The following is a 9,620-nucleotide window of genomic DNA, read 5'->3' as shown; positions in this document are numbered from 1 at the left end:
CTCTCAGGTACACTTTTAGATCGGCCCACCTGAGTTCTTCATCTTGTGCCTTCGCGATTCGTCGTCTCCGCTCAGTCTGTACTGTCACTGGATCAATGTCGTTGGTATTCTGAGCTGTCTGGGCTGACTCCATTTGCGACCCTGTTTTGACACTCGGGGTCGTGTGGTGAGTCCGCCGAGTCGACGCCCTGCTGACTTGTTCGAATTCATCTCCACTGCTTTCAAACGCGGATTCTCCAAGATTTGTTGATATGGTCCTTCGGCTCAATCTTCTTAATGAACTTGGCAGGGTTACCAGCATACACGGAGAACGCGTAAAAATTAACTTAAATTCCAGATTCGCACACCAAAACTGCGTCACCACAAATAAAGCGTGCGACCACATCACACTATGGAGACTACACATATAGAATGGATTGCCTGTGCACGCCGCTTTTTTCTGATTCCTCGCACAGACAGGGGTTGGGATGGTGTTTACAGCCAACCATCGCCGCACTTCAGAATCGAGAAAGGAGATCACCCAGCAAAGACTCGGCCGGCCGACGCGACTTGCAATGCCGAAGCGTATCGCCTGGCAGGACGTGGCGCTCAACGCTACCGGTATCGAAGCTGACAGAGTGCTGACTGCCTTTAAGACCTACGAGGTCTCGAAGAGCAATTTGTACGCATGTACGGTTTGCCTCGACGATGCCCCACACAAGATGAGGTACAGGATGCTTCAGTGCTCGTCAACAGCGTGCAAGGCGGCCGTTTCCTCGGGTGTACACGCTTGTTCTTGGCTCGGCAAAACCCTCTCTTGCCAGGTTAGCGACGCAGTGTCAATATTCGAGGTGGGGGAGCACGCCACAGCGGTAAACTCCCCCAAGAAGAAGAAACTGACGGAGCTGCAGAAGATCTACTGCCGTGAGCTCACGGCACAGCATCTGCGGCCTGTCCGTATACGCAATGCGATGGCACGGAAGTTTGGAGCGGTGCTTCAGGACTTGCCAAGCTTGGGCACCGTCCAGAACTTCGTCAACTACTACTCCAGGAAGAACTTGTCGCGGAATGACATAGTGGACGATTTGAGGACCTACGCGAGGGCGTACACCGGACGAGAGGCCATGTCCCAGACCTTCACATTCGCCTGGAATATGGATGAGCAAGGCAAGCCAGTGGTCGGAAACGCATCGGAAGAACGGCCGTTCGTTATTGGTTTAACGACCAAGACCCTAATGCTTCGGCTAATGCGGCCGCCGGACAACTACATACTTCATGTGGACGCGACGTACAAGTTAAACTATCGCGGATATCCGGTACTAGTGGTCGGCATCTCCGATAGGTCGCGTAGGTTTCATCTGGTGGCGCTGTACATTGTATCAGGTGAAACACAAGAAATTATACAACCGATGCTCATGGCGCTAAGGCGTCTGTACTGCTGGCTCACCGGTCGCGATCTAGTTGTTCGCTACGCGATGGCCGACGCAGACAAGGCCCAGTATAACGCTTTAAACGTCGTTTTTGGAGACAACCCTCAGTTCCAGAGCCTCATGTGCTTCTCTCACGTGATGGAGAAGGTCTACAAGGCGATCAAGCAGTTTCCCTCGTTTGTATCGTCTAATATTACCCACGACCTGTACGACCTACACTTCACCAGAACACATCTAGACTTTACGAGAATGCGGGACGCTCTGCTAAGGAAGTGGATGAACGTCCCAATGTTGGTGAACTTCGCTCAATATATGAGTGGCCAATGGTTGAGTGGCCACTTCAGTGGCTGGCAGTTATACTCAACACTCAGTGGCTTTGCATCAACCAACAACCCGGTCGAAACTTTCAACGCTATCCTGAAACGAGACTACACTTTACGTCGGCGTCTAAAAATGGTGCGCTATTAGCGGAGCTGGCCAATTGTTGCGAGGACCAGTCGGCCAACGAGCGCCCATTTCAAATGGAGGTGCTCCCGTCGGAAACCCTCACACGTCGCGTGCGGGAATTAGTCCGAGAGAATCTATTAGGTCTGGGTGGGGAACAACCTGGCGCTTTGGAGCCTCCTGGGTGCATTCGAGTCGCCTCCAGGCTCGCGAAACGGATTGCGGTTGCCCCTAACAACCGGTCAGAGCACGGCATCGCTGTCTCGGCTCAAATGGGACTTAACTACGCTAGAATGGAGGTGGAAGGGCAGCCCGAAGGAGGCTGGAATGTAGATTTGAATCGTCGGTGGTGTGACTGCAACTACTGCTACGCATTTGGGGTCTGCGTACACGTACTCTATGCTGTACGAACACAAGATTACATTGACGCAAGCGGACGTGAAATCCTAATCTCTCGCAACATGCAGAAGAGCAGTGGCGCAGCGGCCTCCAAGAACTCAGGGCAGCGAGGAGGACGACCAACGACGGTTGGGCCCGCACTTACGTTCTGAGGTCTAACACCTCTACAAATGGAGCTGGTTCCTGTCTTTGGTTAGATTTCCGTATCCACACGGTAGATGAACACTGTGTATATGAGGAATCATGCATAATAAAAGTTAGTCGTTTCTCGATTTGACATTACAAAAAAATATTGGATATCTTTTTAAGAAACCTCTTTCTAAAAGATTCCTCACATAGAGTTGTTGCGTACAAAGCTGTCATTAAGGATGGTCTTTCATTTTTCATTGTAACTCTTCATTGTGAAGTCCTGGAATGTTTTGGATTATTTAGGCTATCTAAAATACCACAAATTAGCTTGAGCCTTCCTCATTCCAGCAAAAATCGCAAGCACACTTGAACCAGATTTCGTCTCCATAGTGGACGACGAGCTGCGCGCCCGCAGCGACACTCTCGATCATCCGAGCGACCACCTTCACGCTGGACCTGTTTTTCATCTCGAAAAACTTGACGTTTGAAGTACATGCGTGCTGGAAGAACCGAGCGATAGATCCACACTTTAGTGCCTCCACGTAGACAAATCTGCCTCGCTTGCTTTTCTCGTTCAGGAGCATTGTGTAGCCACTGTTTTGTTTTTTTTGCCTTTTCTGGTTGGCCCTCGTACAGAGCTTCGTACTCACAAAGCGCTCCGCTGTATTCGGCGATATTCTCGCCAGCAAATAACGCCTGCGTCGTGTACACACCCAGCCCCAACCGGTGAGTATTGTACAGCTTGAGGCCGGGGTGCGTACACGGCGCGTTACTGCACTTTGCGTCCAGTCGACAGCAGTCGGGGGTGCAGTAGATAGCCATCTTAGCATTGTTACAGGTGTCGGCGAAGCAGTCCCCGTGGCACACGCAAGCGTCTCCATCACCAATGTCATCGTAAGCCCCACAGGTACAATAGACTCGGTGATAGGCTCCACCCAGTCTGACCACGCTACCTCCTCCATTACGTACGTCTCGTACACATTTATTTGGGTGACGTTACTTGGAGGAGGGGGTTTGGGCTCCACAAACACCGGCCTGTAGCTTCGTACGGCGTTCAGCTTCGCTCTCATGCTCGGCATCCGCAACAGTTCCTTCATTTTCTTGGCTTTGACGGAGTGGGCGTGATAGATGCTTGTTCCGCTACGTGTTACAGCACATTTCTTTTGGTGTCTTTTCTTGCGTGATCTCGGCACGTGCCAAGTGCTAGCATGCTTCTTTGCCTGGTGTCGTATCTTCGACCGTTCCAAGCGCGTGGGAACGGTATTTAAATACTCAGCCACAGCAGACACGTCCAGTAGCCCAGCACCTTCCGACAAGAGAGCGTTGGGTGGTGGAGCAGTACAAAGTGCTGGAGTATCCGACTCGGATCGACCCTCGGGTTCTTCTTCTTCGCAGCGAGGATACACGATGTCTGGACCAGAACTTAATTAAAAAACCTCCTTGGCGCATGTGCTGGGACGATTGCCAAAGTCCTCACTTCCTGAGGCTTGACCAACGGTGGCTGAATCCGTGGGTTGCTGAGCGTGGGCCACCGTACGATTAAGGTGGGTGCTGGACCTCTTATTATCGTCCATAAACTGCAAGCTTGCTAAATTCATTGCTGAGGCCATTGAAATAGGCGCTACGTCTCTTCCCTCATACTCTTCCCCATCGTTGGCGCCGTTAAGAGCCACTACGTCTCTTGTAATCTCAACATCTGAAGAAATGGAGGTGTGGGGCGGGCTCGCACGTTTTGCAATGCCTAAGGCATTCAATGAGCAGGGTGTAGCATCGATCTGGTCACGTATAGCGCGGCCAATGTTCCTTTGACCAGCAAAGACTGCGTTGATGATGCCGTTCATCTTATCGCACAATAATGAGCGGTCGGATTGAGCATCGAACATCCCGGACACGAGGGAAATGGTGCGGAGCATGCGCCATTTACCATTGACACGCGTTCCATCGCTGTCGCTGACCCGCACAATCATCTGAGTGAGCTGAATTAACTCGTCTGTGGTTACTTTGCTAGGGTGTTCCAAGCCAGGGGTCGCGTCGACCCGTAGGATGACAGCCTCGCGGTACCCACGATGGTCGCCGGCGACGTACATACGCGTGTAGTAGGCGATAGTATCACCGGCATGTAGCGCGTCAGGGGGGAGCTGAGTGGAAGTGAGCCCAACCATGACGACGTGGGGCTGTGATGTGGAAGCTGCGGCGTAGAAGCTTCTACGCCCAGCGACTCGGCGGAGTTGGAGGTCTTCCTTTCCAGCAGTTAAGCCCTGGTTTCGGATGCGCACAACACGTCACATTCAGAGCACATTCACACCAACAATACAGCACTTACCTTCACGGGACATTCATTCCAGAGCAGTCGGGACGGCTACGAGTCGTACATGTAGTACGACCTCCGAGTTGGGCTCGATGGCAGAAGGGCCCGTCGAACGCCCCGACCATGTCGTTATGTGTTTCCCGTTTGATGTGTTTTTCAGATTCGAACGGATATTTACAAGGTTATCTCGCATACACGCACATTGGTGGTACATCTTTCGTGACAACACTTCCAGCACCGATTACGGCGCCGCGGCCAATGGTGACTCCAGGAACGACGACGACATTGCCACAAAGCCAGACGTCGTCTTCGATCGTGATAGGCTTGCCGATCCCAAGGCCCGAAGAGCGCACCTCCGGATCAAGCGGATGACTGGCCGTGTATAGCTGCACGTTCGGGGCCAGAAAGACTCGGTTGCCGATAGTGATCGGACACCCGTCGAGAAACACACAGTTGAAGTTCATCTGGACGTTGTCGCCGATTCGGATATTGTAGCCGTAGTCGCAACGGAAGGGCATCTCGATCAGACAGTCCTCCCCGATTGCACCTAGGAGTTGCTTCATCACAGCCTTGGCTTCAGGACTCTCCGATTGGGTCATGTCATTGAACTGCTTGGTCAGCTCACGAGCTGAGCGTCGATCCTCAGCCAATGTCGAATCAGCTGCGATAAACAGGTCACCACGAATCATCTTAGCTTTTTCGGTGTCCATGTTAGGAAAATGACGAAGCCGTGGCTTGCTATGCTGAGATTCAATACGTAAGTGAATGGAGAGAGCGAGGAAAATAACTGCGGCGTAAAAGCAGCGATGAAACGTGTCTCGAACGGAAGCCAGCCTCGCTTTTAACAAAGCCGCGACAATTTTACGTGCGAAAGGTAAATGTCTTGCTGTTTTTGAGTAACCGCAGTACACGAATACTTTCGTTCATGCACCGTACATGTATTTTAGTGTACCTCAACATTCACATAATCATCGGATCAGGTGGCGTCCAGGTTTCCCAGAGCAAAAATATTCTCAGAAATCTGATGCGTCATGTATTATCCAGTGATGGTACCAGGTTTAATTCAGGTTTCGAAATTAAAGAGAAGAATCAGGTGCAAGTAATTTCTGCGAACTGCATAAATTACTTGCACAGTTTTTTTCCAGGTAGAAACCTGGGATATTCATATGTGCGAAATATGGGTAAAAGTGGAAATGAGGGCTGGCGAGTTGTGTCGGAGCGACTCTCAGCCAACCAAACGGCAGAGGTGATAGCTTCTCAAAGAGTTAGACATCCTCAACGCATTCATGTTTTCTCTAGGTTGAACCAGGTATTGGCCATGTATTGAACTTAGTTAGCAATCCTGCGTATCCGCTGACTACCAAGAAGTTCTTCATCTTCAAAATCGAATGCAGCATCGCCCAGCGAAGCTTCAGCAATCCAGTAGCTGACACGGTACGTGGTGCGTCGCTACTTACACAAGCCCAGAACAGACGGCAAATGAACACGCCGCAGCTATCACCGTCAGTCTGCATGGGCTCTGTCAGTGAGGTAGTAGTGAACTCCTCTCCCGTAGCCTTCTCAATGATCTCGCTCGGCATTGCTTTTAAAACCTTCAGATTCTTTTTGCCACCCATGCTGTCATATGTATTGACTTGTTTAGCAGCTTTATCAGCCACTAAGCATCCCCAGTGAACACCCCCAACGATTACGGATAACAACACGTACGGATGCAAGGCGACGCCCTCAGCAATGTGCTCTAGCGTTTTTGCAGGAAGCGAGCCCATTTTGCTTGAGTTCTGAGGAAGCGTAATCGCTACGTTCTTCTTGTAGCGTCTCAAATACACTGCAAAAGCTGTCGTTGCGTTGTCATTCAGCCAAGCCGATCCTCGAAAACAGAAAATATCCGAATAAGCCAGATCAAACCCGAATTTATGCAGCTGAGTATAAGGCCAAGCCTCCAAAAGTTGGAGGGGCACGATCTTTGCTGGAACAGGGTCTTCTCTAGCAGTTTTGACTTCACTATTAATCCATGCACAACATTGAACAGCGTCCCGGCAGGTGGACTGCATGTTCCAGATCCATTTCATTGCTCCCAGTTGAGCTCTTGTGAACTGTCTAGCCTTTTCAATAGTAGCCGCATAGCAGACTCGACCATCTTCTCTCTCCCCATCGCTATCAAGCTCAATTCGCTCTTCTTTAGCCAACCCCCATTTAGTTGCCCCAATGCGTCCTCAATAATAAACTCTGCCAGGCGAAACCGAGCTCTATCGGGAGCGAAACCATCATCCTCACGCCATTCTACCACCTTTCCGTTGCCCTTGCTCTTGACTTGGAAGGTAGCAAAGAACGATCTCATTTCACGTACGCCGGGCTTAGCGGTTTGTAGCGTTGAGACGACGTCACAGACATTACTATCCCTCAGAAGAGCGCGGAGCTTCATCTCGTTGTTGTACGCTTTGAGCGCAACCTTCGCCTTTTTCTTCTATTCGGCACGGTTCAGCTGTGGCCTACCGACACGTCTAACACCTCCTGACAACTTGATCTTACGCCCATGATCTTTAGTGCCATTTCCATTACCACACACACAGCTTCAGTTTCTACTGGGGCTGGGGTTTCAAAGGCCGGTTTATTCGCTGTGGAGTTTGTATGTTGTGTAGGTTTCGTATTGGAGTGAGTACCTTGGGTTGCTTGCGCCTCGGAATGGGAACCACCGATGGTTCCGTCGGCGTTTCCTCCAGATTCATCGCCACTGTGGTCACCATCGCTATCGGCACCGTCGCCGTCCGGCGTATTCACCACCCGTCCTTGACGCAAATTGTACCACCACTGTTCTAGCTGAGCCATCGCTGTGTTGAAATCACTGCCCGGAAATTGGACAAATTCACCACTAATTCGTCCAAACGCCTGCTGGGTACGTCGATACTTCTCCGCTTCAGTGAGAGTCTGTAAATACGCTGGCCTTGTATATCTTAGCCATGAAAGGCTTTCTTACCTCGACCAGGTTCCCTGGTACAAGCCTGCTCTGTCCAAACCACCTACACGAATTCCAACAACACATCATGAAAAACATTAGTCAAACCTGGTCAAAACCTGATCAAAACCTGGAAATACCTGGATGCAATGCTAAAGTATGGGATGATCAGCGGATTACCACTTGCCTTTCTGTACACCATAGCATGACGACATGGAAGCTTCATCGTCTGGTAGAACTCGCAATCGCACGTCAAGTCATCCTTCTCGAGAAGGTACTCGTGGTCTTCGTACTGGACATTGATTGTGGAGCCGCTGTCCTTGAACAAGTAGTTGTCTGCTACGGCTGGGTCTGTCGCGACGTCGTATTGTGTTTTAATTGCTGCGGCTACCCAGCGCGTTGTCACCCCCAACACCACGTCCATATGCTCTGGATCAGAGGCGTCCCGCAAAGTACCAGACATATCGACCTTCGACTTGTACTCTTCTTCCTTGCGGTGCTGGATGTTCAAAAGAACCTTGAGGCTGGCTCGCATCGAATTGACCTTTTCACTGCCGCTTGAGTTTGCCAAAAACCTTTTAACTCGGTTGTTTGTGTGATTTTCAAAGTGAGGCAAGTTCACACGATACGCCATTACCCACATTTCACGGCAATCATTCCAATTCTTGTCAAAATGTTCCCAAAGATTTGTACGGCCGTCTCTGCAAGCTAGATGTTTGAACGCATCACGATTCGGCGCGTACGCTTCTATAGCTCGAAAGTAGGTCATGTTTGTGATTGAGTGCTTCATTTGTGCCAGAACATCTGCATCGTACGCTCCAAACTTCGTAGACTTCCTTAGAATATCGTGAAGCCACTTGATCATGAAGTGACAGTACAACACACGAGCCTCCGGGAGCTTCTTGCGAACGACATCAACTTCACGCATGTCCTTATTCACGATAACAATTCGTACAAATTACCAGTGCTCATTTGCTCGCTTAAAGTGATCGAAGCAATTACCCATGTGCCAGTCACTGTTCGTTTTAATCAGTGAGTATTGCACGGGCTGGCCGTTGCCAAACTGGTCCATTGCTACCATCGTGAAAAGCTGGTAGTTGTTCCTGCCAGCATGAAAAAATACCTGATCAATACCTGTTCAAATCTTGGATAAACCTGCACTACGTATCATTACATATAGCTCACTGGTTGGTCTTGGGTGTGCAAACCATTTGACGGAAAGCTGTCCACCATGGCGCGCATGTGGCCGCTTGTCAACGAAATAACACCAGTATCTCCGCGAGCACTTTCATGCACTGTGGATACGCTTGCCGATGACGATCTGTTGAAGTCCACAACCATTTCAGCAACTGCATCATCATAAGACAGCTCATCGCCTACGAGCCAAAGATGAGCGCATCAGTATAAAACCTTAATATCACGCCATTATATACAGGCTTACCTTGATCCTGCAGCCGGAGCAGCAGGTTATGAACGTCGTTCACTGTGACTTGATGATTGGAGCTGTCCCGTATATAGTTGTAGACACTCACAGTGCCGGCTTTGGCTTCAACCAAGAGCTCAATTTCTGGCATCAAGGGTGAATCAGCAGGAACCTGGCGGATACCTGGATAAGACGTGTAAATTCTTTCGGAGATCCGGTGGTTGTGACTGTACACTTCTCGCTTCATCGTGATGCCCCAGGTGCCGTCACGGTGATTGGTCACTTGTGCCAACATCTGAAATGGGCAGTCGGTCGAGTTTAACTTGTGTGACGTCCGCTTACTCGTCAACCTATCACGCTCCGACCATCCGTGGGTGTAGATAAACTTGCGCTGATAGGCTCCATTTCGATAGGTACGAGCGGTATCTCCGAGACTGGAAGTCTTTGGTACCGAACTTGACTGCGAAGGTGAGCATTATGACGAGCGATGTTAATCACCTCCTTCACCACGAGTTTCTGACGTGTAGCCTCCATGTATTTTTTTAAGCCCCCCTC

Source organism: Phytophthora infestans, genomic scaffold (genome assembly GCF_000142945.1).
Source record: "Phytophthora infestans T30-4 supercont1.63 genomic scaffold, whole genome shotgun sequence".
In the NCBI taxonomy this organism is placed as follows: domain Eukaryota; phylum Oomycota; class Peronosporomycetes; order Peronosporales; family Peronosporaceae; genus Phytophthora; species Phytophthora infestans.
Note: the sequence above shows the minus strand (reverse complement) of the source record.